The 26,607-nt window shown below is 37.7% G+C and overlaps 1 protein-coding gene across 1 annotated transcript in view; it reads right to left on the bottom strand.

The window, feature by feature from the left end:
- Tox3 (TOX high mobility group box family member 3) overlaps positions 1–24,972 on the bottom strand; it is a 391,442-nt gene extending 366,470 nt beyond the window's left edge. Inside the window, exon 1 of the mRNA XM_010629459.2 lies at positions 24,885–24,972. The gene's annotated coding sequence lies outside the window, so the exon portion shown is untranslated. The remainder of the gene's footprint in view (positions 1–24,884) is intronic.
- Positions 24,973–26,607: the final 1,635 nt, after the last annotated feature.

Below are 26,607 nucleotides of genomic sequence, written 5' to 3'. Positions count from 1 at the left end.
TCGCATACATGCCATTAATTACTGACTAATGATGAAAAATGCAATTTAAAATAAGACAAAAGTAAATTGTAAATATACAAAAATTGAGCATAAAAGGCCCTAAAACAAGAAAAGTAATAAAAGTTTTAAAAACACAACAAAGAATTCATCATTGTGGTGATATTCTGGCTTGTCTGTTAGCCATATACTACTTTATAATAAGCCTCTTCACTTTAAAATTACTTCCTCACTCACACACGGTGTCTCACCATTTGTGGGGTGGTCCAAACAAATCCTTCCCCTCAGGTCACCAAAAAGCAAAAAAAAAAAAAAAAAAAAAAAAAAAGTTGACATTTTGGTGCTGAAATCTGGCAAGCTCTAAAAGCTCAGGAATCCTGGATCTGTCTTCTGGAAGGCCCTCTTCATCTAAGGTCTGGTAAGTGCAGATGACCATCCTGCCCTCTGCTCTCTGATGATCCTTTTCTCTCTTGGTTTCATACACTATTCTGAATCTTTTCAGGCTCAATAAAACTCATGTTTGTACAAGAGGATAAAATGTCTTTGTCACACAACCTTTTCCTGCACCCTACATGCTTTTCCCTGGTCTATTCTGAGTTCTGGTGGATCTGCCTATAAATTTTTTTCTCCCTTTTAAGTCACATTCTGTCACTCAAACTCTTCCACCACTCGCACCTGCTAAATTGCTCTCCTAGCTTCCTAAACTGGTATTTCTAGTCAAAGTTTATAACCTTATAACTTTCTCTTTTTTTTCTGGCACTAGGGAATCAAACTCAGAATCTAGAACTTTCAAGGCAGGCACAGCACCACTGAGCTAAATCCCTGGCATTATATCTTTAATTTCTAATGTTGATAGGACAAATCTTGAATGATTGATAACTTTACTTTTAGATTTCAATTTCAGTTGATACTGTTTCGTTTAACTGATACGCTTAAAATGTTACTTGTATATTGTGAGAACTGCAGTTACAGGCTTAACTTTCTCATCTGCTGCTCCTACTTGAGCTAAAATAGAGATGCTTCTCAAGGCCACTTACAGGTCTAAGTAAAATGTAAACAATCTATAAATTCACTTTGAGACCAAAAAAATATATTAGGGACATTTTACAATCTAAGTGGCTACTATGCTTGTTACCAAAAATAAATAAATAGGATAAAAAATATTAAAGGTTATAAGTATAAAGATAGGTTTTTAGTGTGAAAAGATTTTATATGATAAGGTTTTGCCCTATTAAGATTTAAAAGTAAACCATAAAATATCTCCTCAAAACCCTTGATACTAGTTCTGTCCTAACATTCAATATACACTCCAAACTAAACTCCCTAGAAAACTCTATGACACTGGTAGACCAATTGACAAAATGACATCTAAAAAACAAAATACACACAACTCAAGGTAGGAATAGCCTCCTTGCAAGATCTGGCTTTACAACAGGCCCTACGTTACCTGGCCTTCATTCAGAAAAAAAATTCCAAAACAATAAAAATAGAGTCTCACCCGCCCAGCCAACTACTTGCTGTGCACTTCATAACTGTTAGCACCGGGGCACTGGTGGAAAAGGCTTTCTCTGTTGTTATTGTTGCTGCTGCTGCTGCTGCTGTTATGGAATTCTGAAAATACTGGGGTTGGACAGAAATTCAAAGGACTCAAACCCCTCAATTTAGAGAAGTCTTCAAATGATGCTTACAATGATCTGTATCATTATAGTGGCTACAATATCTAATAACAGAGGGGTAAATCATCAAAAATATCTAAGAATCCTAAATGTACACAGCTAATAACAGAGATTCAACATATATGCAGCAACAAGTAAAGAACTTAAAATAGAAACAGACAAATCTGTAATTGTAAATTGATATTTCAACAGGCCTTTCTCAGTAACTGATAGAGTAATGAGAAAATCAGTAAGAATACATCCATGTGCACAGAAATGCATGCACACAACTTTTTAGAGAAGCACAGGTTGAATCTGGGGTCTGCCACTGTCATGACAGGAACTCTGGAAATGTTGCTAAATATAGGGTACAGTCAAGTGAAAGATGTTTTACATACATGTCAGCTTAGGATAAGTAAACTATTCATGAGTCATTAACCACCCACTGTCCTCTACCCAAATACATGGAAAAGCTCACAGGAACTTTCAGGGAGAGATTGACTTTGAATAACTAAAATAAACGTGGCTTCTTTCTTGGGCACAAATATGTCATTAGGACATATAGGGGGTAAAAAGTTCACCTTGACCTTCTTATGTCCTTTATCTCTGGAGAATGCTAAATGTGTTCTAGATAATTCCTCAGGTAGTAAATGTCTGCAGTCAGAGCAGTCAATGAACTAGGCTTCCTTGTGCCTGTATCCACGTGTGCTTCCCTTCCACAATGCCTGCCCCCTTGGTCATGTACTTGTCCAGTGGAACTTCCACAAACAAGACACAGTGACAGGCTGGAATGGCAACGGCACCTTGCATACTATTGCTTACCTTCTCTTTTGTAGATTTTCGAATCCAGCTACCATGTCAAAAAGCCCAGATTAACTTTCTGGAGATATGAAGGCCCCTGAAAGCCAGCAGTAACCACCAGATATGTGAGTTAGGTCAGTTTAGACAGCCAGCTCTAGAAATAACACCAGAAGAGACCAGCAGAAACCTAGACCAAAATACTGACTCACAGAATGGTGAGCAAGGAAATGGTTACATTTAGGGGTAGTTTACTGGACTGCAAGAACACTGAGTACCCAGCCACCTCTGCACCAAAAAAGGTCAAAATAGTAACCATTCCTCTGGTTACTCAATAGGGAAACAGAATAAATAATGTAGTCCCTCCTGCAGCCCTACAAATCAATGTTAATAAAACACACGTGCTGGAATTCCCTGGATACCCTCCTAAGCAGAACTTTTTGGTTAGGAAAAGAAAAAGAAACTTAATTTGAAGCTTTAATAACCTCCCAATTAGGTTGTTGCTGTTAGCATTAATATTTAATCATGACATTACTGTGCCTATTTTAGAATTGAACTGAAATTAAGTAAAAATGTTTGATCATAAATAATTTCATTATTAAAGATAATCTTTGTTATGTATGTTCTTGTGCCTATCTTTTATTAAGTTTACTTTTCATGTTGACATTTTTAAGAGTATAATTGTATGTTTTCATTCCTGGTAATATTGTTACCATATATTAATTATGGCATCATGCCAGGAACACAAGCAACCAAAATTGAGTTTTCTGTTAAAAGCTTGCAATGGTCTCACTCTCTCTTTTACATCCAACAGATAGATAATAAAATATATTTTCTAAAATCACTCCTTAATTATTTCTCTCCTTTATAATTTGTCCATAAGCACTATTGGTCATGATGTATAGGCAAATCAGGGTAAACAAGAGGAACAATTATTTTTGTCCTTTTTCCAGAAATTTCTTGGTGGTCACAATCACTAAAGGAAGAGTGGTGTCGTAGACAAAATAATGGTGCCTGAGAGATGTCCAAATCCTAATCCTGGGAACTTGCATGACAAAAGAGATTTTGCAGATTGGGATGAATATTCACATATGGGGAGATAACTCTACATTATCTGGGGAGGTCTATTATCATTGGAAGTCTTTAAAAGCACAAGAGGAAGGCAGGAGAGACTCAGAAAAGATTTTACAACCCAAGGAGAGTTAGAGTAACACATGAGAAAGACTCAGTCACTACTGCCGACTTTGAAGATGGAAGAAAGAGCTATGTATCATGGAACAGGAGCAGCTCTAGATGCTGGAAAAGGCAAGGGAACAGATCTTCCCCTAGGACTTCCAGAAAGTAATGCATCCCATGTGACACCCGGATTTAGACCAGTGAGACCTGGGTCAGTCTTTGTAGACAACAGGTCCATATTGTTTCAAGACACTGAACCTGTGGGAATTTGTTACAGCAGCAGTTGGAAGCTGATACTGTGTCGTTTCCTAGCACACCTCACTTTCAACCCTGGCAATCCTACTCATGGGCTGTGTAACAGAGATAAAACTACTTAATCTCTCTAAATTTCGATTTTTTCATCTGTGAAATGAGAATAATGGTTATTTCATAAGATTATTGGGATAATAAATAACTGGCCTAACCCTCTTAGCTCTATGCCTAGTGTATATTATGCACTTGTTAAAAGTCTACAATTGTTGTCATTATCAAATCCTATTGTGGCAGACTGTTTGTCCACACTTAATTGAGCCTTTGCCTATCAGAGGACTCCACCATCTTCCTTTTGGCAAGTGACTCGAAGAGCTTACTTGGGGCTGGTATACACTTTTTGCTCCATTGGCACACTTGGCCATGGGACTTCTTTGTCAACAAACTGAGAGCAAACAGCATCTCCAAAGGGAAGCTTCTATAGCAAGTGTGTAGTTTGGCTTTGCCTGTTCTTTGCTCTTTGTGAGGAGAAAGATATTTCCCAAATAAGGGCTGTTCCTTCCACCTGAGGCCTGCCTGAAAAAACACAGAACCCAGAACTGCAGCATATCCCATGAGATGTGAAAGTTTATTTTTACAAGTCACTGAGAATTGAGACTTGTTTATTTTGACAGTAAAGATGACAAACACACCTGCTGCATTGGTTGGCTTTCTCATTCTGGGACAAAAATGGACCCATAATGCGCACACACACATACACACCACTACCACCACCATGTAAAAGAAATACATTTTGATCACTCATATTGGTATCCTGTGACCCCCAAATACTGAACCATAGTTAACTGAGCCAAGGGTGAACATCTGGCTTTTGGCCATTATAACCCTTTTCCAAGAAATCTGGAATTATGACCCAGAGGCTGCCTGCAATGAGCTCATCTTTATCTCGACCTATAGAATTGGGGAACAGGAGGAAGACTTAGGAATCCTATCTTGACCATCTTTGACTCTACTGCTGGTGAAACAGAGCCAGCTGCCTACTGGGAAAGAAAAATAGAAATGTGAGAAGCAAAAGGACTACCTGAGTTCCTGATGATTTTCTGACTCCTGGACCTGGTTCACCCTGAGACCCTTTGGCTCTTAGATATACCAGTTTCTTTTTCATAAATGAGCTCAAGTTGGTTTTCATAACTTTAAACCAAAAGTAACTTGGTCAAAATGAAGTTCTAGGCTGGAATCATGCCATCAGGAGGTCTAAAAGAAAACTTTCACCAATGACCATCCCTAAAGCACCGAGGGATCAGTCTGCACATAGCAGAGGACCTACCTTCCCTATCCCTGTGCCTGCACAGAGACCCCATTGGTGCAGAGGATGTAGCCCTCCATTTGTCTAACTGAGCTCTTCTGGACAGATGAGTCAAAAAAGTAGAAGAGGTTTCATTCCAGTTTGTTCACTATCATGAAACAAACATGACAGTTCTATTTTTCTCTGGACACGATGACAGCAGAAGGAATACAAAGAAGAGAGTATCACTCTGACATTTATGAGCATATAGCTTTGGGGACATGAGGATAGGGAAGAGGTATACAGGAAAGGCTGAGTGAGAGCTGTAACCCCATCTGTTCCACTAACTGAAACTTTGGTAAGCCATTCAACCTCTCTGGTTACAAAATCTACAAAATGAGGAGCTGGATTAAATGATACAGTCTTTTTTGGATGATGCCTGCCCACTGCCAGCTGGCTAAGACCTGAGCAGCACACATTAACCACTGCCTTTGGACGGCTAATAACTTCCAAACATAGGGTGAGGCCGGCTTCATCAGAGTCATGTGGTGAGCAGTCCAGAAAAATGCAGATTTGGGGAGCCATAATTCAGAGTTCTGATTCTGCAGGACTGAGCAGCACCTTGGCTTATGTTGATTCCCATGCACGGTCAAGTTTGGGAGCCACTATTCTGAGCTATGGTGGATTACCGGATGGGAATGTCTCAGCACCCCTGAAAGTACATAAACAACCAATGACATGACATACTGATAAACTGCACATTAATAGTTAATACTTACGTAGCAATGCTTACATAGCATTATTATGAGGCTGGCACTTCACTAAATGCTTAACATGTATTAATTCAATTCATTTAATCTTCATAACATCCTATGCATTAGGTACTTTACTATCCTCAGAATGATTTTAATCATTTACTCACCTCTTCCCTCCTTAATCCAGCAGTGAACTTTGATCATGCCTTTTCTGTAGCAAATTGATTTGAATAAATAAAAAATTAAAATTAAATAAAACATAAATGAAGAGGAAGAAATTCTAACTTACAAGCTAGCTAGCTTATAATCCTGCATCCCACTGATCCCACATTCCCCTGTGATTTTGTGTCACTAAGCACTATGTCTGTGATAAACTATGAGAAAAGTATCAAAGATATGGATTATACTTCCTGGAGTGGGGTGCCTAATGTAATAGACATTCGGTAGTGATTCTTTCCTCGGTCTTTAGATCTTTATGCCCTCAAAAGCCCAAATTCAAAATCAAACACAAAAGCAATGGTTTGAATTCACCAGGATCACCCACTTTCTCCAGATTCAGTATCTTTTCCCGTGCAAATAACAAAGAAAAAAAAAAAAGCAAAACTTTGAATCTATGTCAGTGAGGTACCAAAATATTTAGTCAATTAGATCAAGTGATAAACAGCCTGTCATTCTGGTCAAGAGAGGGAAGAATCTGCCAAATTAGCTGTTGACTGAATTGACAGGCTGTCTTGGTCAAAATAAGTCTTTTTTATTAAATCTTGACAGATCATAGTATATCAAAAAAATTTTACAAAAGCCACCTTTCAGCAATGTAAACAGTAAAATCAAAGTGACATATTGGAAATCTCTACATAACACTTTGTCTACATCAAAGGGTGTAATTTTTTAGGTAAGAATAAATTAGGAAAGAAAGCCTCTTTTTCTAGAAGAAAAGGATTCAGAGGCTAAATTACCCAAGATGGTATATCACCAACATCAAGATGACTTCTCACTGTCTCCATCACCTCACACTGACATGAACCCAGAGTTCTGTGTGAGCACCATGCTAAGTGCCCTCCATCCATTACCTCATTCATTTCGATCAGCAAGCCTGTAGGAAAAGGCTCCTACCCTTATTGGAAAAAGAGGAAATTGCAGTCTATATAAATTACTCAACTCTATATTGAAATAACTTTCAAAGCAAATATTTTAACTTATAACATGGGTTTTATCACCATGTTGATGGCTCCATTCTAAAAATAATCAACTGCTCTTTCATAATCACATCTTTCTTGGCATCTTTCTCCTTTGGCAGACTAGAAAACTCTAGACCTCTCTTCTCCAGTCAAACAGTACCAACTTCCATCAGATGGACAGCTGCAGCCTCAAACTTCCTTAACCCAACATAGTCTTGTCTCACATCTAGGTGCAAGCCCATAGAGTCCATATAACATGACTAGCCCTTTCTGTCACTTTATCTGCCATGTGTGATGTGGGTTTCCAGCTTCTGCTGCGTAGTCTGTTTTCAGAAAAGAAACATTTTCACCTTATAGTGTCTGACCCAGGATATCCCATACCTACTTTTTATATTATAGCTCAAGCACCAGCGGCTCTATGAGCAAAACATTAAGATTTTCATTGCATTGTCATTGACTTTTGTCTTATATTCATAACCATGACTTTAGTTTCAACTTCATGTTTTTAATTTTATTAGTACATTTTAGGTATACAATAAAAGTACATTCATCATTGCAGATTTATACTTTTATACAATATATCTTGACTTATTTTCCCCATTATCTTGTCCTCCCTTCAACCCCTCCACCCATCCCTATTTACAAAGTCTTTGTTTCCATTTTTTCATTTTCTCATGTTAATTCCATTGCCCTCTTTCCTTTACCTACCTCTCCCACTTCCCCTTCCTCTTTGCACCTTTTCTATTTCACATTATTTATTATACATTTTGATCCTTATTTACACTTTCAGTTTCTCACACCAGAGAAACTATTCAGTATTTATACATGTGTGTCCTATTTATTTCACTTAAGAGTATGGTCTCAATGTGCACCCATTTAACTATAAATACCTGTAGTTTCTCATTCTTTATGGCTGAGCAGTACTCCATTTTATTTTTTAAAAAGTATTTTCTTTATCCAATCTGCAGTTGATGGGCAATTGGGCTGTTTCCAAGTTTTAGCTATTACAAACTGTGCTGCTATGAACACAGATGCACAAATATTACTATGATATAATTCTTTTCTTTTGGGAAGATACCCAGCAAAGGGATAGCTGGGTCAAATGGGACTCCCAATCCTCGGTATTGGAGGTATCTTGATGCTGATGTCCACAGTATTGCACCAGTCTTCACTCCCTCCAACAGTGGAGAAGGGTTCCTCTTTCCCCCACAGACCCGCCAGCATTTGTTATTGGTTGATTTCACTATAGCAGCCACTCTTTCTGGGGTGAGGTGGAATCTCAAGTGTTGTTTTCATTTGCATCTCTTGAATAACCAGTGATGTTGAACATTTTTTCATGTATTTATTTGCTGCTTTTACTTCGTGAGAAATGTCTGTTCATTTCAGATGCCCATTTTTGGATTGCATTTTTAAATTTGGGAGGTCTGATTTTTTAAAATTCTTTATGTATTCTATATAGCAGACCTTTGTCTGAGGAATGGCTGGTGAAAGTATTTTCCATATTGTGGATTGTCTCTTCACACTGTTGGTAGTTTCTCTTGCTGTGTTGAAGCTTTTTAATAAAAAGAGATTCCACTTGTTGACTGTGCTACTTCATGTGCAACTGATATTTTGATATTTTGTTCATAAAATCTTTTCCTATGCCAATGTCTTCAAGAGTTCTGCCTAACCTTTCTTCCAGCCAGTTTAGTGTTTATGTTTTAATATTTAATATCTTTTTAACTGAAATACCGAATAGTTACTCTGGTGTGAAAAACTGTAATAGTACACAGGATCCTAATGAGTTAATTAATAATGTGAAATAGGAAGTAAAGAGCTAAAGGTGTAGGGAAAGTGGGAAGGGTGGGGGAAAGGTAATAAGGGAGAGGAAAAAATATGAGAAATTGAAAAAATGGAAATAAAGTGTTTGTAAATAGGGAGGGGAGAAGTGGGTGAAGGGAGGGCAGGGACAAGGGGAAAAAATGAGAATCAAGGCTTATCATGTAAAGGTACAGGATCCCAATAATGAATGTAACTGTATTGTATGCCTAGATTGTACCAATAAACTCAATAAAAAGAAAAAAATTATTTAATATCTTTAATTCATTTCAATTTTAGTTTAGTGCATGGTGAGAGATATAGGTCTAGTTTTAAACTTTGGCAAGTTGAAACCCAATTTTTCCAGCATAACTTGTTAGAGGCTATCTTTCCTTGAGGCACTAAGGATGTTTTGCTCCTTTGTCAAATATGAAGTGGCTAGGGTGTCTGGAGTTGTTTCTGCATCTTATGATCTGTTCCACTGGTCCTCAAGTCTGTTTCTTTGCACTTACAATACTGTTTTTTATCACAGTAGCTTTGTAGCATAGTTTTAAGTTGGGGATTGTGATAACCCCTACCTTGTCTTTATTGCCTAGAATTAACTTTGCTATTCTAGATCCCTTCTGGTTCCAAATGAATTTTTGGATTGATTTCTCAAGATCTGTGAAGTATGCTGCTGGAATTTCAAATGGGATTGCAGTGAATCTATATAGCAGTTTTGGATTTATAGTCATTTTAACAATGTTGGTTCTTCCCACCCAGGAACAAGGGATGTCTTTCTATTTTCTGATATTATCTTCGATCTTTTTTTCAGAGTGCTATAGTTTTCAGAATAGCAGTCTTTGATTTCTTTTGTTAGGTTGATTCCTCAGTATTCAATTTTTTGCATGCTATTGTAAAAGGAATTGTTGCCACATTTCTCTCTCAGTGAGTCTGTTGTCCGTGTACAGAAAAGCTATTGATTTTTGTGTTGACCTTGAATCCAGCTACTTTACTGAATTTGATGGAGTTCTTGGGGTCTTCTATACAGAGTATCATGTCATCTGCAAATAATGACAATTTCACTTCTTCAGTTCCTATCTTTATTCCTTTTATACTTTCTCTTGTCTAATTGCTGTGGATAATGTTTCCAAAACTGTAATGAACAGGAGTGGTGATAGCGGACATCCTTGCTTGTTCCTGATTTTAGTATGAAGGATTTCCACTTTTGACCATTTAGTATGATATTGACTGTTAGTTTTTCATAGATGGCTTTAATGAGATTGAGGTAAGACTGTCTATTACAATTTTTTGTGGGGTTTTATGATGAATGCATGTTGGATTTTGTCAAATGCTTTTTATGCATCTATTGAGATGATCATGTTTTTTTGTCCTTGGCTCTATTAAAATAATGTATTACATTTATGGATTTACATATATTGAACCATCCCTGCATCCCTGGGATGAAACCCACTTAGTCAGAGTGTATGATCTTCTTGATGATCTTCTGCATTCTATTTGCAGTCTTGTATTAAGGATTTTTGCATCTATGTTCATTAGTGACATTGGCCTAAGGATCTCTTTTTCAGTTGGGTCTTTATCTGCTGAGGATAGAGGTGATGCTTGCTTCCTGGAATGAATTTGGGAGTATTGCTTCCCTTTCAATTTCATTCAAGAGTTTCAACAGTAGTGGCAATAATTCTCTAAATGTTTTGTAGAATTCAGCAGTGAAGCCATCAGGGCCTGGGTTTTTCTTAGTTGGTAAGTTTTTAATTACACTTTCAATTTTGTTGATTGGTAGTAGGTTGTTAAAATTTTTAGATCTTCTTTGTTCAATTTTGGTAATTCATACATATCTAGGAATCTGTCCATTTCTTCTGTGTTTTCACTCTTTTTGGTGTATAGGTTCATAAAGTAGGTATTGATGATCCTCTGCATTTCTGCTTGGTCCATCGTAATTTTACCCTTTTCATTCCTAATTACATGGATTTGGGTCTTTACCTTCCTTTCTTAATAAGTTTAGCTAAGGTTTATCAATTTTGTTTATTCTTTTGAAGAACCAACTCAGCTTCATTGATTTTTTTTTTTTGTATCATTCTCTTACTCTCAATTGCATTGATTTCTGCTCTGATCTTTATAATTTCCTCCTTTGTGTGAGCTTTGGGTTTTTCCTTCTCTTCTTTTTCTAGAAGCTTGAGGGTCAGCAGTGAGTTAATTGAGCTCACTCTGTTTTCTTAATATGAGTATTCACTGCTATGAATTTCTCTCATAAGATTGCTTTCATTGAGTTCCATAGATTCCGATATTGTAATGACACTGTCATTTAATTGTAGAAACCATCTGATTTCTTCTCTAATTTCTTCTGTGACCCATTGGCTATTCAGAAGTGTGTTGTTCAATATCCATTTGTTTATGAAATTCCTGCAGTTTCTTTTGCTACTGATCTCCAATTTCATCTCACTATGGTCTGATACTGCACAGGGGTTAACTCTGATTCCTTTGCACTTATTTAAATGTATTCTATGTGTGAGTGTGTGGTCTATTTTGGAGAATGACCCATGTGCAGCCAAAAAGAAAGTGTATTCTGATTTTGTAGGTTGGAACACTTTGTAAGTATCTGTTAAGTTCATTTTTTCAAGAGTTTGATTGAGTTCTAGTATTTTGTTGTTTATCTTCTGTCTAGTTTATCTATTTGTGACAGTGAGGTATTGAGGTCCCCCACTACTATTCTATTAGTTCTTATTTTATATTTTGTGTCTGTTAGTATTTGCTTTATATAGTTGGGTGCTCTAGTGTTTGGTGAATATATATTTAGACTGTCATCTCTTCCTCTTGAATTGTTCCCTTTACATGGATGTGGTTCCTTCTTTATCCTTCTTAATCAGTGTTGGCTTGAAATTCATTTGATCTGTAAAGAGGATAGCTACTCCTGCTTTGGGGGGGTCCTGTCACATGGAGTATTGTTTTCCACCTTTTAACTTTCAGTCTATGGGTTTCTTTTTGAATTGCGTTTCTTTTATGGAGCATATCATTGGATCTTGCTTCTTGACACATTCTGCCCATCTATTTCTTTTGATTGGTGAATTGAGACCATTAACATTGATGGTTATAACTGATATGTATTGACATATCCTTGTCATTACTTTTTCCTGTTGTTGGAGTCTCCCCCTTTGCACTTAATTTCTTGTCATGCCTGATGGATTTATTCTGCTGGGCTTCCTGGTGTTGTGATCCTCACTGCCATCTCCTAGGATATTGTTTAAAATTTTTTGGAGTGCTGGTTTGTATTTATGAAGTTTCTAAGGTGTTCTTTGTCATGAAAGTACCTTATTTCTACATCAATTTTGAAAAATAGTTTTGCAGGATTACATCAATATGGTTTGGAGACTGTTTTCTTTTAGGGCTTGATATACCTCACTCCAAGCTCTTCTTGCTTTGAAGGTTTCTGTTGAGAAGTGTGCTGTGATTCTGATGGCTTTTTCTTTGCATGTGATTTGTTTCTTTTCTCCAACTGCTTGTAGAATTTTGTTCTTCTGTTGGGTTTCTGGAATCTTAACTATTATATGCCTATGTGTAGATTTTTTATCCCAATGGTTGGAGTCTATATGCCTCACTTACGTGTATGTCAAAATGTATTCTCCTACTTGGGAAGTTTTCTGCCATTACTTCTGTGAACAGTTTTTTTTTTTTATGTCATCTGCACTCTCTCCTGTTTCTTCATTGACTCCAAACAGTCTTATTCTTCTTTGCAACATCTAGCAGCTGTTGGATTGATTTTTTCATGGTTCCTTGCTATTTTTAAGAAATTCTTCTTTTCCTGTTCACTAATTACAATCCTATCTTCTATATCAGAAATTCTCTCCTCACATTGCCTCATTCTGCTGTAGAAACTTTCAATGGCATTTTTAATCTCCTGGAAATCTGTTTGTATGGATTCCCCTTGTTTTCTATATTGGGATTCCATCATGTTCCTCAGCTCCTCTATTTTTTATCTGTGCCTGCTCTAGATTTATTAATCATGTCTTGCACTAAAGGCACAATCTCTGTTGTTATCTGAGAAATTATTTCTGATTTCATTTTTTCCACATCCTCTTTTGTTTCCAGTTCAGGGAGTCAGGTGGCTGAGTATCAGATTGTTCCATCTCGTTTCCCTTTGGGCTTGCCTTAGGTGATCTGGAAGTCTGATTTTGAGACTTGTTTACATGTCTTCTCATTTCAACAGATGCAGCCTGCTGTGCTTTTGTTGAGGCACCTATTTGCTCACCCAGTGGTCTTTCTCAGCAAGCCAAGGAGCAGCCTCTTCTCTGTTGCTGACAAATGCATTAATTCCTGGGTTCAAAGAGGTGGCCTTCTGGATCCCTGCTTGCCCTTTTGTCTTGGCAGGGTTCTGGCTTAGGGCCTGTGTACACTTGGGATGGTATCTACCCCCCTACATAGCTGTTGTCTGCTAGGGCCTTTGGCTGAGGGCTGTGCACCCCAGTCTCTGGTGTCTGGGCCAGCTTCTGGTTAGGGTCTGTGTGTATTTACCAATTGTATTAAAGCGGGCCTCTGGCTATCACTTGTATTAATTTTTCCCTTGTCTCCCTCAAAATAATCTTTTCTTAGATAGAAAATACATATGACAATCTATAGCAATTTAAAATTACAAAGACTTAGTATGTAAAATAATGGTAAGTGGTGTGTTGATAATTTTTAGATATGTGTTTTTGTTTTTGTGCTGGGGATTGAACTTGGGCCCTTGCACTTGCAAGGCTGATATATGTTTCATTGTGTTGAAACTGACAATATTTTGGATACCTTAGGGTAAATAAAATATATTATAGAATTTTAAATAATAAATCAAATCAGATTAAATCACAGAAATAATCTTCCATACTGCAGTCAATTATGCAATATTTAATATATATTTCAATTATTTTGAATGAGCCATACAGAAAAACAAAGACCTGTAAGCCAACTATTCAAAATAGACCACTATTGTGTCTATCAACCACCTTCCTTATTCCAGCTTCTTGCAAACTCCAGAGGAAAAGTTTTTTCTTTTTAGGTTTTTGGTTTTTGTGCATTGCTTTGCTTTTTTTTCTTTTTTTTTTTTTTTCTTTTTTGGCAGTACTTGGGATTTAACCCAGGGCTTCACACATGCTAGACAAGTACTATCAATGAGATATATCCTCCATCCTCTTTTTACTTCTTAACATGTATGTCTTCATATATATATATATATATATATTTATTTATATATATATATATATATAGCTTAATTGTACTTGTCTGAATTTTATAAAAATGACAACATACTGTATGATGTCTCTAATGACCTACTTTTTTAATTCAACCTTTTAAAAAGATTCAGTCACAAGTGGTATATGTAACTGTGATTAGTTTTCTTTGCTGTGTAACATTTCACTGCATGATCATATTTTAATCCATTTACCTACTCTCACAGGATGGATAGTTGGGATTGTTTCCATTTTGGGTTCCTCCAAATAATGTATTCTGTCACCTAGTGAATAATCCAACACTAAACTAAGGAACTAGCTAGTGCTAAGGTGCACGCCAAGAAAGAGAATGCTAAATCATGTCATATGCAAATGTTCAAGTCCACAAGACTGTGCCAAATTGTGCTCCAGAGTGGCTGTACAATTTACATTCCAACCAAGCTGTGACTTCAAACAACCTCTGTTTCAATCTTATAAAAAACTGAAAACAGGACTAAAGATATGATGTGAATCTGGAAGGAGTACAAAAGAGAATTTTATATGGTATGCTACCCACCCCAGGTAAAGCAGGTCCAAATCCTCTTCCTGATTTTGTCTTCACTTACTTTCTGACCAGCCTTAATTCACAGATAACCAATAAAATTTCACCAGGGATACCTGCACTCAAGAGCTCCTCCCATCCTTTGTCCCCACACCTGCTCTTGGGGAAAGTTCTCATAGTACCTGTCCTTGGCTTTGTTCCTGCACACAGCCAGTCAATAGGACTTGAGCAACTTTCAATGTCAGACCCTGAAGATTTAGCAGAGATATGACAGGCAAGGTATTCACCTTTCTATCCCATTAGAAGGAAATAGAAAACAACAAATCAACAAAAAGTTAAGTTTGGATTGTGATTATTGTCCTTTTTTTTTTTTTTTTTTTTTTTTTTGTACAGAGAATCAAACTCCAGGCCTTGTGCTTGTGAGAAAGGTGGTGGAATCACTGAGCTAAATCCCTGGCCCTATTTATTTCTTTAAAAACAAGTGAAGAGCTTGAGAAAAGGATTTGATCCAGAAAGCAAATGCAAAAGTCCTCATGCAAGAAGGAACTCTTATCCACAGTAGTCTAAGAGCAAGCTGAGAGTGTCTGAAATATCTCAGAAAGTATGGTAAAAGAAGACACTGGGAAAATAGACCAAAGCTAGATTATGTCCAGGACTGTGAAGCGCAGAACGGTGACTAACCACAGTGGGATTGACTTCAGAGAAGTAGAGAGAGGTGAGAAGGATCCATCTGTAAGATATAGGGGAGGGCTTTCACAGGAAGGGTTAGGTAAAAAGAAAATGTAGGAACATCTTCATCAACTGCAGTAATCCTTTCTGCTTACCACCCTTTGGATAATTAATTAATGCTTATTAATCACATGGCATATATTCTTCATATCTCTGGGATGCCACCTCCAAAATGGCCACAGGAAGGGAAGGGAAATGATAAAAAGATATAGCTCCCTCATCTTCACTCCTAACCTCACCCTAAATCTGAACCATCTCTAGGCTATTGCCAAATGAAGCTATAGCATCAAGGGACAAGCTCTTAAATTGGAATCCTGCTACTTCTTAATAATGCGACAAATGAGCTTTAGTTTCATCTGATGCAAAATGGAATGAGAGAGATTTCTGAGTACCTATTTATATTGGACACTGAATACACTTCATCTCTTCTAAACCAGAGAGTGATTCCATTTTATGGATGAGAAAGCCAAGGTCAGAAGCTGTTAAAAGTAATTTTCTCAAGGACACAATACTAGAATTCTAACCACCATTCTAGAAGACCACAAAAGGCTGCCTCGGGGATATTGAGGCCACTAAGTGAATGTGTGTGAAAATATTCATCAAGCTGAGTTCTCTTACACTTACTTTCTGCCCAATGAGCTTTTTGCCTTTTCCCAAATGCTTCATGCACTTTTATAATTTTTTCTCTTTCCTTTTACCCTAGAACTCTTGCCTGTCTCATCTATCAAAAAATCTTTTATTTAGTTTGCAAAAACTTACTCAGAAATTTTTCCTTTCATATCTTTATTTCCCTTGTCCAAGAAACAAGATTAATTACCCTTTCTTCTGAATTCCAAGACACAGAAAATGCATACAGTATTATCTATTATCACTATCAGGTGTTGGTAACACACCCCAAAACTTTGTGACTGCAAATAATTATCTTTCTTGTTCACAAATTGGCTGGCATAGGCAGGGCTAAGCTCTAAACTAATGTTGGTTCCAGGTCTGCTCCCCATAAGTAAAATTAGAGTGACTCCATAGGAGTGAGTCTTTTCTTTGTGAAAAGAGCTATGGAGTCAAATAGTAAAGGGTGTACAGTCAGAAACAGCTGAAGATTTACGTCAATAACTCAATCTGTCAAGTATACTTATTCAAGACTAGTTCTCATGTGTCAGACTCTGGGGATATGGCTGTAAACAAAAGCAGGTAAGGTGTTTATGAGCCTGAACCTAACATTTTAATGGAGGGTTCTTGGGGGCGGTGTTACAGACAAATAAAATCATTTCAGAGTGAATACTCTAAAGAAAACAAAAGCTGTAGCAGTTACCTTGATCATCAACTTCACTGGACTATGAAATACCTAAGAAATAAGTAAATCATACTACTGGATGTGCCTGTAGGTGTTTCCATAGATGACTGGATCATAAGGGCTCTAACTTCAGTGGATTAATTCACTGACAAGCTCATAATTCAATGGTGTTATTGAGAAGTGATGGAAACAACAGGTGGAACTTGTTGGAGGGAGTGGTTCATGGGGGCATTACTTTTGGGACTATATATGTATGGTTCCTGGCCCCTTCCTGTGGCCCTTGCTCACTCTGCTTCCTGGCTGTCACAAGGTGAGGAGCTTTCCTCCACTACACTATTCCCTTTCACCATGATGTTTCTGTCTTGCCACAGGGCTATAGCAGCAAAGCCACCTGATCATGAACTAAACCCTCTGAAAGCAGGAGTGAAAATAAATCTACCCTGCCTTAAGTTTTTTTGCTTAGGTGCTTGTCCAGTGATGAAAAGCTGACTAACATAGCACCCATAAGACATCTGAGAAGGTGATAAGAACAGTATCAGGATGAAAGGGGAGCATGCTTTTCTTAGATGAAGCAGTCGGGAATGGTCTTCCTAGAAAATTCACTTTTGAACTGAGATATGAATAATAAAATAGAGCTGGCCTCATGCATCATGAGGATCAGAAAAGAGCATGGTGGGTCTAGCAACACCTACTGTTCTGAGCAACACAAAGAAGGCTGTGTAATCAGAGTGTGTGGCCAGTATCAAAACTGCTTGGAACCTTGTTAAAACAAGGATTGCTGGGCCTCACCCCCAGAGGTTTTATTCAGGATATCGAGGGTGGTCCCATGAATGTGCATCTCTAACAAGTTTCTGAGTGATGCTGGTAATGCACGCATCATGCTTTTGAAACTGATACACATTCATAGGATCAGGAGCACATGCTGTAAAATAAGGCCTCTTAGGCCATTATAAAGGTTCTATACTATCTTGTGTTGTTGGTTATTATCTTGTGTGGGAAGCCATTGGAGCTCATGATGCAAAGGAGTGATATAGCACAATTTAGGTGAGTTTGGGGATGTGTTTGGTTTTTATTTTTGTTTTGTTTTCAGCTTTGTTGGGGTATGATTAACAAAAGTTGCATCTAGTTAGGTCTAATAGAGCACTCTGGCTTCTACATGAAGGAGATATGGGGAAGGAAAGTAAAAAAATAAGTTGACATGTTTATTAAAGCAAACCATCAGTTTTTTTAAGGTTTCTTTTTAGGGCAATAGGACATAAACGGTCCAATAAAGAGGAGAATCAAGGTGAAGGGAAGCTTTGGGAGAGGCAAAGGTCAGTTTTGAATACAATTTGAAGCCCTCTTTAGACATCTAAATCCATCATGTTCCACACCTCCAAAAGTAACACGCACACTGCATTTAATGTGAACAGCAGCCCTCCAGAACAGAAGCATAAAATTACAATGGGAGCAGTGGCTTGAAACAACATGCAACATGTCAGCAGCCCCATGATGTTCTTCCTCCTACTGAGAGGAGGCAGACACTAGGCAAGGAAGATAGTGTTCAGCGTCATAAAGAAAATAAACCCTCCATTCTACAGATCTGAACCATTCATGTTGTTGCTAGTCCACCGTGGTACAAAGATAAGGCAACCAGATGCTCATTCCTAGAATCTACTTCATTAAACAAGGCACAGAGGATGGGAATTTGTAAGTAACATTATTATTACCTAATACACCAAGTACCACCATATGCTCACACATCAGTTCAAACAACAAGCCTCTGAGATATATACCACCATTATCCTCACTTTCCTAATGGAAAAACTGAGGCACAGAGTGGTTCAGTAACTTAGCAGATAACACACAGCTAGAAAGAGGCAAAGCTGGAATTTGAGACCAGGGCTTACTGTGGAGTTGGTTCTTGTACATACGTGGCTATATGGCTCTCTGTTATGCACTGGCAGAGCTTTTCTTTAGAGGTCCACATCACCCGTGCCCCTGGCCAGGCTCCAGTATTACCAGGGAAACTTCTAGTCTTGCCAATGCCTGTGTTCTTTGCCAATAAGTAGCTAGAACTGTCAAGAGTGTCTGTAGCATTAGCAAACCCCACGCCTGAATCCATGTGCCAGACCTTTTCCACAGAGAAAATATGGACATTTTCTTTTAATAATGCTACAGAGAAATAATGAAATGGTAACATTACAAAAACATAATTAGGTCTTCAGGAAAAAAAGTCTCCACTGGAGTCCTATAAAAAGACCACAGGTGTTCGTCATTATTTTTTATTTAGCAGACAGTTTTAGCCATTGTTTGTTTTTTCCCCCATTTAAGTTCTGGTATTTTAAGATGATTTGTGTATAATAATAACAATAATTTCCTGTTTGCCTGTCAGTTGTGAGCCACTTTAATTACAGATATTCATTTTCACAAGTTAACTTGGTAAACATGCTCATTTGTTATGTTCCCTGTTCATTAAATCAGTTAGCACAGCTAGTAACTATGTTAAGTATTTTGCTGTCGTGTTTCAGCAATGCATTTTCATCGGTTTCCAACACTGTTTCTCACAGAGACAGACACAGACTCCTGAGAGTCCCTTCTCATTGGATCAGAGATGCCACATCTTCTGTTTCTGAACAGGCAGGTGCAGCAGATCCAATGGCAGCATCCATTCATCTTCTGTATGATAATCAAAATCATTAATTCAGATGGTACATGGTGAGCAGAGGCCAAAAATGGGGCACAGGAAGAGGAGTGTTCTCACAAAGAATTGGAGTATACATATTTGAAGGATATCCAATCACACTCCAATCCTTAGACAGCCCCCTCAACCCCCTGCAAAAAGAGCAAAGTCTAGACAATTAGAGTTTATTACATGATCTTGACCTCTGGCAGCAACTAATTATCCCAGAGATGAACGTCAGGGGTCATCAGCTGTCTCATTCAAGCATTTGAAGGACAGATGTCAATTTGGAGAGGTAAAATTCAGAGAATGAAAGTCAAGTCTCCCTAAATGTAAGCTGCTGTTCTAGAAAGGTATGCAGAGATTAATGATGCATACTCCTCCCCAATGAAAGAACATGCAACCAGAAGAGACAAACCAGAGAAGGATGATCTAAACATCTTTGCAGCTCTCAAGCACAGCTATTGGTTTCTTTGAGATTTCTATGTATCTTTTCAATAAACCACTTACTTCGCTCATTGAGTGGGTCTCTGTCACTCTGGTCAATACATTTTTAATCATGGTGATGAAGATGATGGTAGCTCATCATCAAAAATGTCACACCAAGTAAATTCTAATTTTTCTAGAAAGGTGCAATGGATACCAATAGTACGTAATGGGCATCAGTCATCAGACACCTCCTGATTAAATACTTCATTCAGTTTTCCTTTAGTGGGAACTATGATTATTGCATGTATCAGAGTTCACTAGAGTAACAGATTTAAATATATACTTTTTTTTTACAAAGTAGGCTTATAATGGCCACCTGCAGATTCAAGAATAGAAGACTACAAAAGGGCCATCTGCATGCTAGAGAGAGTCCTGTTGGAGCCCGTATGAGGAAGCCAAAGGGTCTACATTGGAAGGCTAAAGAGTTTGAGCTGGAAGTGTGGAGGCAGGCATCTAAAGGCAATTGCGAGCTCCTCCAAAGAAGCAAAAATAAGACTTCCTTCTTCCTCCCTTTTTATTCCATTCAGACTACAAGCCAAGTACCACCCAGGATGTGTCTTCCCTCTTCAGAAAGTCTACCATTCAGTCATACCCACAACTATCCTGTGCCAATCAGCTGGGAATTTCTTACTCAGACTCACACAACAGTTAACTACCACGCTGCTCATGTGTCAAATCAGGACTAAGGAAAATAAAAGGCTATAAGTTGCCAGAAGCTAAGTCATAAAGCTCAAGAGGAAGGCTCTCAGCAAAGGTGTGAGTCTATATGGAGAATTTGTGTCCAGTTGTCAAAAGTGAGTATTCAAAACATAAAAAAGTTAAATTAATTGTATGTGGTAGATTCTTTATGAGTTCTCTGCTTTGTCTCTTTTTTGCCTTGTTTCCTGAAAAATAAATATCCATTGATTGTACCTGGACAAGGTATGATGAGACTCAGAGTGAGAAGGTCAAATGTAAGCCTGGGATGATTAGAAAAGATGATTTTTAGTCATGTTGAATTTAAGGTGGATCATTTAAGATGGAGGTAGCAAATGCACCATTAATTCACCAAAGGGCAAAGCCCCTACATTTAACAAATCCAAACCAATTAGTTAGGCTCCTCCAACAACTCCCTCGAAAAAGCCTTGCACTCTTTTCTCCATGATCCATGACACTGATCTACATTTCCTTTTTTACAGTTTCAACTCCTTTCATAGCTCTCCATCTGCTCATCACATTCACACCTTTTGACTACTCCTGTGGTTCTCATTTATCCCTGGACTCTCATTACTTCCATGCTTCATAAATCCCTAGATCAATGCTGGAATTAGGAGAAAGCTTAGGGTCTTATGTGCCATAAAAAAGAGAAAAGGTTGGAATATCATCTAAACTATAGTGTCATGGGGATGTAAGGTAGGTGGAAAAGGAATTTGTACAACAAAGCCCCACAGCAGGTAGACCAGAGTTACAATCTTAGGAGGAAATAGAAAAGGAAGGAGAAATACAGAAACAGATTCGAGGAGCAATAAGAGATATTCCTTTCATGATCTTTATCTTCTCTGTAAAGTAGAAGTGTACTGTACTAAAAGTATGAAGCTTAGAGGCATTAGGTGGTAAGTATTTAGAGAAGGTATTTCCTGTGTACTTAGGAGACTCACTTTCATGAGCAAACAGAAACATCTGAGTCGGAGAACTCTGTAGGTTTAGCTTACCCTACATCCACTCTCACACCTCTGATAATAGTACCTGACTCTGATTTGGAACTCCTAATGAATTCAGGCTTCTTGGGACTGACAAAGTGTCTACCCTACCCTACTAAGGGGAGGGAACATGACCCAAGGTAGAACAATAAGAGGCCTCTCCCTGGAATTTGAATCTTGAGTACAGTCACACAAAGACTAAACACTTTTGTTGCTGATTCTTTCTGAAGGCAGTTCCCAGAAGGAGCTACCATTTAGCTCTTGTTCCTCAGAGACCAGGAGTGAGTCTGGTGCTGGTTTTCTGAAGGTCAGGTTCTTCAGCTCTTCCTTGAATTTTGTGAAGTACCCCATCTCCTTTCAAAAAGTTATTTTTGCATAAATTTGTCAAAACCAGTTTCTGTTGCTTACAATTTAAAAACCCCAACAAAGGCACAAGTAGCACAAAGACTTCTCAATTTATCATGAGGCTATAGCCAAATAAACCCATCACAAGTTGAAAATACTGTAAGATGAAAAAGCTTTAAAGACATTTAGCTTATTGAACAGCATAACCTACCTTAAATGAGCCCCGAACACTTAGCCCACGATTGGGCAAAATCATCTATCACAAAGTCAATTTTATAGTAATGTGTTAAATATCTCATGTAATTCTTAGAGTACTGTACTAAAAGTGAGAAATGGAACAGTTGATGGGTACAGTTTTGTACCATCATAAAATCAAAATCTGTAATTGAAATCATCCTAAACTGGGGACTATCTGTATTACCAATGTTAAATACAAAGTAAGACATGGTGGGAAGAACTAAAAATCCCCAGGTTGAAGGAAGGGGAGGGAGAGGGGGAAAATGAATCAAGATGTATTATGTAAAGGTACAAATCTCCAGCGATGAATGTCATTGTACTGCATATCTAACATGTACCAATAAAATTAATTTTAAAAAAGAACCCCCAAACTGGAGTTCTGCTCCCAACATTGTCACTGCTGTTAAAACACAAGCAAGTTTGAGCAAATTCCTCAAGCTCACCACGCTTTACTTCTCACATCTTTAGAAGTTAAACTAGAAGCTGCTAAGATCCTGTCCTCACAGAAGCAGTCCTCACCTCAAGTATTTCAAGCAATCACGATTCTGTCTTGCCATCTTCCATCACTTGACTCAGCCAATGGGGCTTGAACAACATCAAGCAAAGAAAAGACCACAAGCACCATCATTCTAATGGCCTTCATAAAAAGAATTCCAAATCCTATGTATAAACCAGTTTTGTTAAGCAATATAAGTTTCGTATGATTTCATCATTTTTTATTCTTGCTTTTGGCATCTGCTAAGTACTTTTTGCATAGATTTTACTTTCTTCAAAGGGAGAAAGAAGCCCAGACATGATCTAATCCTCAGGAAGCTAGAAATTCAGCTGAAGAGGCCCATGAAACACTGGGGAGTATTTCCAGAAAGGTAAAAATCATATATCCAGCACCTAGCAGGTGCCAACTAATATTTATTGATTGAATAAGACTAAAACCTTAAGAAATCAGTGATGAAAATAAAACGAATATTTATTTTACATCACTGTGAACTTTTGCACAAAAGTTCAACATAGGCTTCAATTCTGGAAATGTTGTCAGAATAGATTAATTAAAGGGGGAGTGTTTGCATTTCAAAAAAATATTCCCACCTAAGAAACTTCACTTGAAGAGTCTAACACATTTAAAATAGATTTTTCTTCATGGGGAAGTTTGAAAACACTGCTCTAGTACATGGGAGTAAACTCGATATGCCAAAACACAACTGCATCCAAAAACTCTGGCCTGTCCCTTAGATGTTAGATGCCAGTGTAATAGCATTTGACATGCAACTGTGTTAAGCAAATGGAGTTGTTAAAGCCGCCGGCCACTCGCCAGCACTGTCAATACAGAGAGGTCTGAGTCACACAGGGACTCTTGTTACGAGAGGCAAAGTTCATCCTGAAGATCACAATCCATTAGGGAGTAACGAGAGCCTTCTGGCATGGCCAAGTGATGAGACTCAGGAAAACCTGAACAGGGAATGCAATAAAATTAAAATGCAATGGGGGTGAACTGCAGCAGCAGCAAGCGTAACCTTCTTGGTGTCTTTAGCAGTGTTAATGGATCTACTTATGGCACAGATGGTGGTTTTCAGAAAAGTCATTTTTTTCTCTAACAAATTCATGACTAAACTAAAAAGACCACTATCAAGTTCATTATGCTTTCCAATTGACTTGCTTTAAGGGTTATTCTTTTATTATAGCTCTTAAGCTCCTATTTCTTTTTTAAAGTACTTCTTTTAATACCAATTTTCACAGCACTAAGAAATTTAACACTCTTCAGTGGTTATATTAATGGCAAGGATTGTTGCAGGCTGGAGAGAGGCATGAACAACACTGCTATTGGACTGGTCATTTGTTATCTCCTCTACCCAAAGTTAGACAATCAGACTGCCATGGTGGACACAGGTAGTGAGAGAAAGCCAGTGCCATACCTACTTTGGGAAAACGTTTCTCTTCCCTACAGCATGAGAAGTATGACACATGGTATATTTCATATGACTCCTTTCAAACATGGTTCTACTACAAGCCTCTCCTATCCATGTGTGCCCTGTTAGCTTTCTCAGGTGACAGCAAATACTATTAATCACACAAAAAAAATTCATAACCATTTTGCTCACTTCACTGGAAGTGACTGTAAACACCACAATACAACAGAGTCTGTATAACATAGCATAAGCCAGAGTTCTACATTATGTGTCAGCCAAATGATTTGATGATTTTGAAGGGAGATTTGCTTGAGAGGAGATCGGAAACAACAGGAATGAAGGTACTGCGGTATTTATAAGAGTAAAAGTTGGAATGAATTTCCTAACAACAGGAGAACAACTAGCTATAGCTACTCGGCTAGTAAAAACCAGGAAAGCATATGCATAAATATGGAAAATCACTAAAATGTTAAGAGGAAATCCAAGGCATAGCATACCTATAAACAGAATAATACAATACAGGAAAAAATGATGGACTATGTCCCTTCAGTACCACTTTGACTTTTAGTGGAAAGATGCTACCAAAAGTTGCTCTGTGGTGGTGAGATTATACATACGCACTCCCAGCTTTCTGTTTTTCCAATCTATTTCATTGTTAATTTAAATTCATAATGGAAATATTTTTAATATTTTCTCTTCTATGAAGAAAAGTCAGTGACCATTCAGACAGAAATTTTTATAGTAGGAAACTTTTTATGGCTTTGAGTTCTGCTTGAACACCCCACCATATGGCTTTTGCACTATTCTAAACATTACATTGAGAATTCACATTTAGCACCAAAACTACTTAGAGCAAAATTCATATGATCTGATCCTTCCACTTTACAGATGGTAAGACTGAGGTTTAGAAGTCCCTTACCTGAGAATCTAGGAAGCACTTCTTCAAGTTTCCTCACCACTCAATCAGATCACACTTTACAAGGCAAATCTTTGCTCACAGCAGAAATCTGACTCAAAGGGAAAAAAATTAAAATTTAGACTCACTTCAATTAGGCCTAATTGAATTATTTCATTCTATTTTGCCACTGGGTCTTCAATTCTGCTGCTGTGTTAGCTTCAAAAAGAGAATTCCTCATAATGCTTAATTTACATGTGAAACAACATGGCCTTCAAAGTCCTTTTATGTTGAGGGTCCCTTCTGGTTATAGGATGTTGTGTGAAGTATGTACAAGTGATGACTATTAGGAACTCTCATACCCCTGTGTGGCTAGGAAAATTCTGGAATCTACCTTTGCTCTGCTTCACCAATTCCACCTAAACAGAGACACACAGAGCAACCTGTATTATTTAGAAAACAGGATTTTGACTGGAACCTTCAAAAAAATAGGCTCCCTTAAACTAATCCTGTCTTGGAAGAGAGGTGAGAAATAATACATAGGAATATCTGAATAAAATTAAAGTGCTTTTCAATGAAAGGTGGACTTTTTTGAGAAAGTTTTCTTCCCTCGTTTGCTCTGAGACATTTTTCCCTTTGGAAATGGAGAGCAATTATTTTTTATTCAACCTGTCTTTAATTTTTATCTCATGTGAAGAAAGAACAGTGATCACTCACAAAGAGGTTTTAATGACAGTAAAAATGGCCTCATGATTGATCATTTCATACCACGCATCCCATCCGGAGCACTTACAGATCACCAGCGTGGAAGCGCCTCTCTCAGCACAAGCCAGGGGCATGCCTCAAGGGCTTTGTGTATGGGGGGTAGCCTTTGAACAAAAAAACACAGGAACAAAGGACTACAATTAGAGGCACCTTTAGAGACATGGAGAACTGAAGACTCAGAATGCAAAATATTTTAGAACTTTTAAATGTACTTTCAACTTTTAAACTCTCCCATCATTTCTCCAACCCGGGTTTTTAATGAGGAACACTGTAGACAGAGAGACAGCAAAAAAGAACGAAAGAGAAATATGAATGAACAATCAGAAGAGTCCTTAAAAATCATAGATATGTGAAAGAAGCAACATAAATTTATAATTCAACCTTTGAGTTAGCAAGAAGAAAACTGTTCTTTGTCTAGTTATACTTACCATGGTATCTATCTCATTTCAACTCTGATTTCCCTATACAGTTCTGTCTGAAGCAGAACCTATGGTAGAAGAAAGCATCAGAAACCCTTTGGAAGGTCTTATTTTCCTTCTGTGGACTCCCAGGTTGCATGAAGGTTGATAGACACTCAGCTACCAATAGAATTAAATGAACTCCTTCACTTCCACTATAAAAATATTTCTCTACATGACCTAAACAAAATCCAAGACTTGTAGAAAGAATTCCTTCTTCAAATCTCACTATACAGGTACATACCTAAAGAAAGTCCAGCTAATGTACAACCCTAGATATTATATTGTAGCTTCAAATGCCTGACATTTCTTACTTTTTGCTTTTAACATGTAAAAGCTTTAAAGTCCTTAGGCATATCACTGCCTCAGTGGAAAAGCACTATTTAAGAAATCTAAGTCACTTTATTCTTTAGGAGATTTTTACATAAGAATAATTTTGGTTTTACAAGTTTTACCATTGCTAGGAGTATTATGCTTTTTCCAGAACTAAACTGCTATTAGGAATCTCTAAGTACAAACCAGAT

This window comes from Fukomys damarensis, unplaced genomic scaffold (assembly GCF_012274545.1).
Source record: "Fukomys damarensis isolate Sample0158 unplaced genomic scaffold, DMR_v1.0_HiC HiC_scaffold_32, whole genome shotgun sequence".
Lineage (NCBI taxonomy): Eukaryota > Metazoa > Chordata > Mammalia > Rodentia > Bathyergidae > Fukomys > Fukomys damarensis.
Note: the sequence above shows the minus strand (reverse complement) of the source record. Positions and strands in the feature narration are given on the sequence as shown.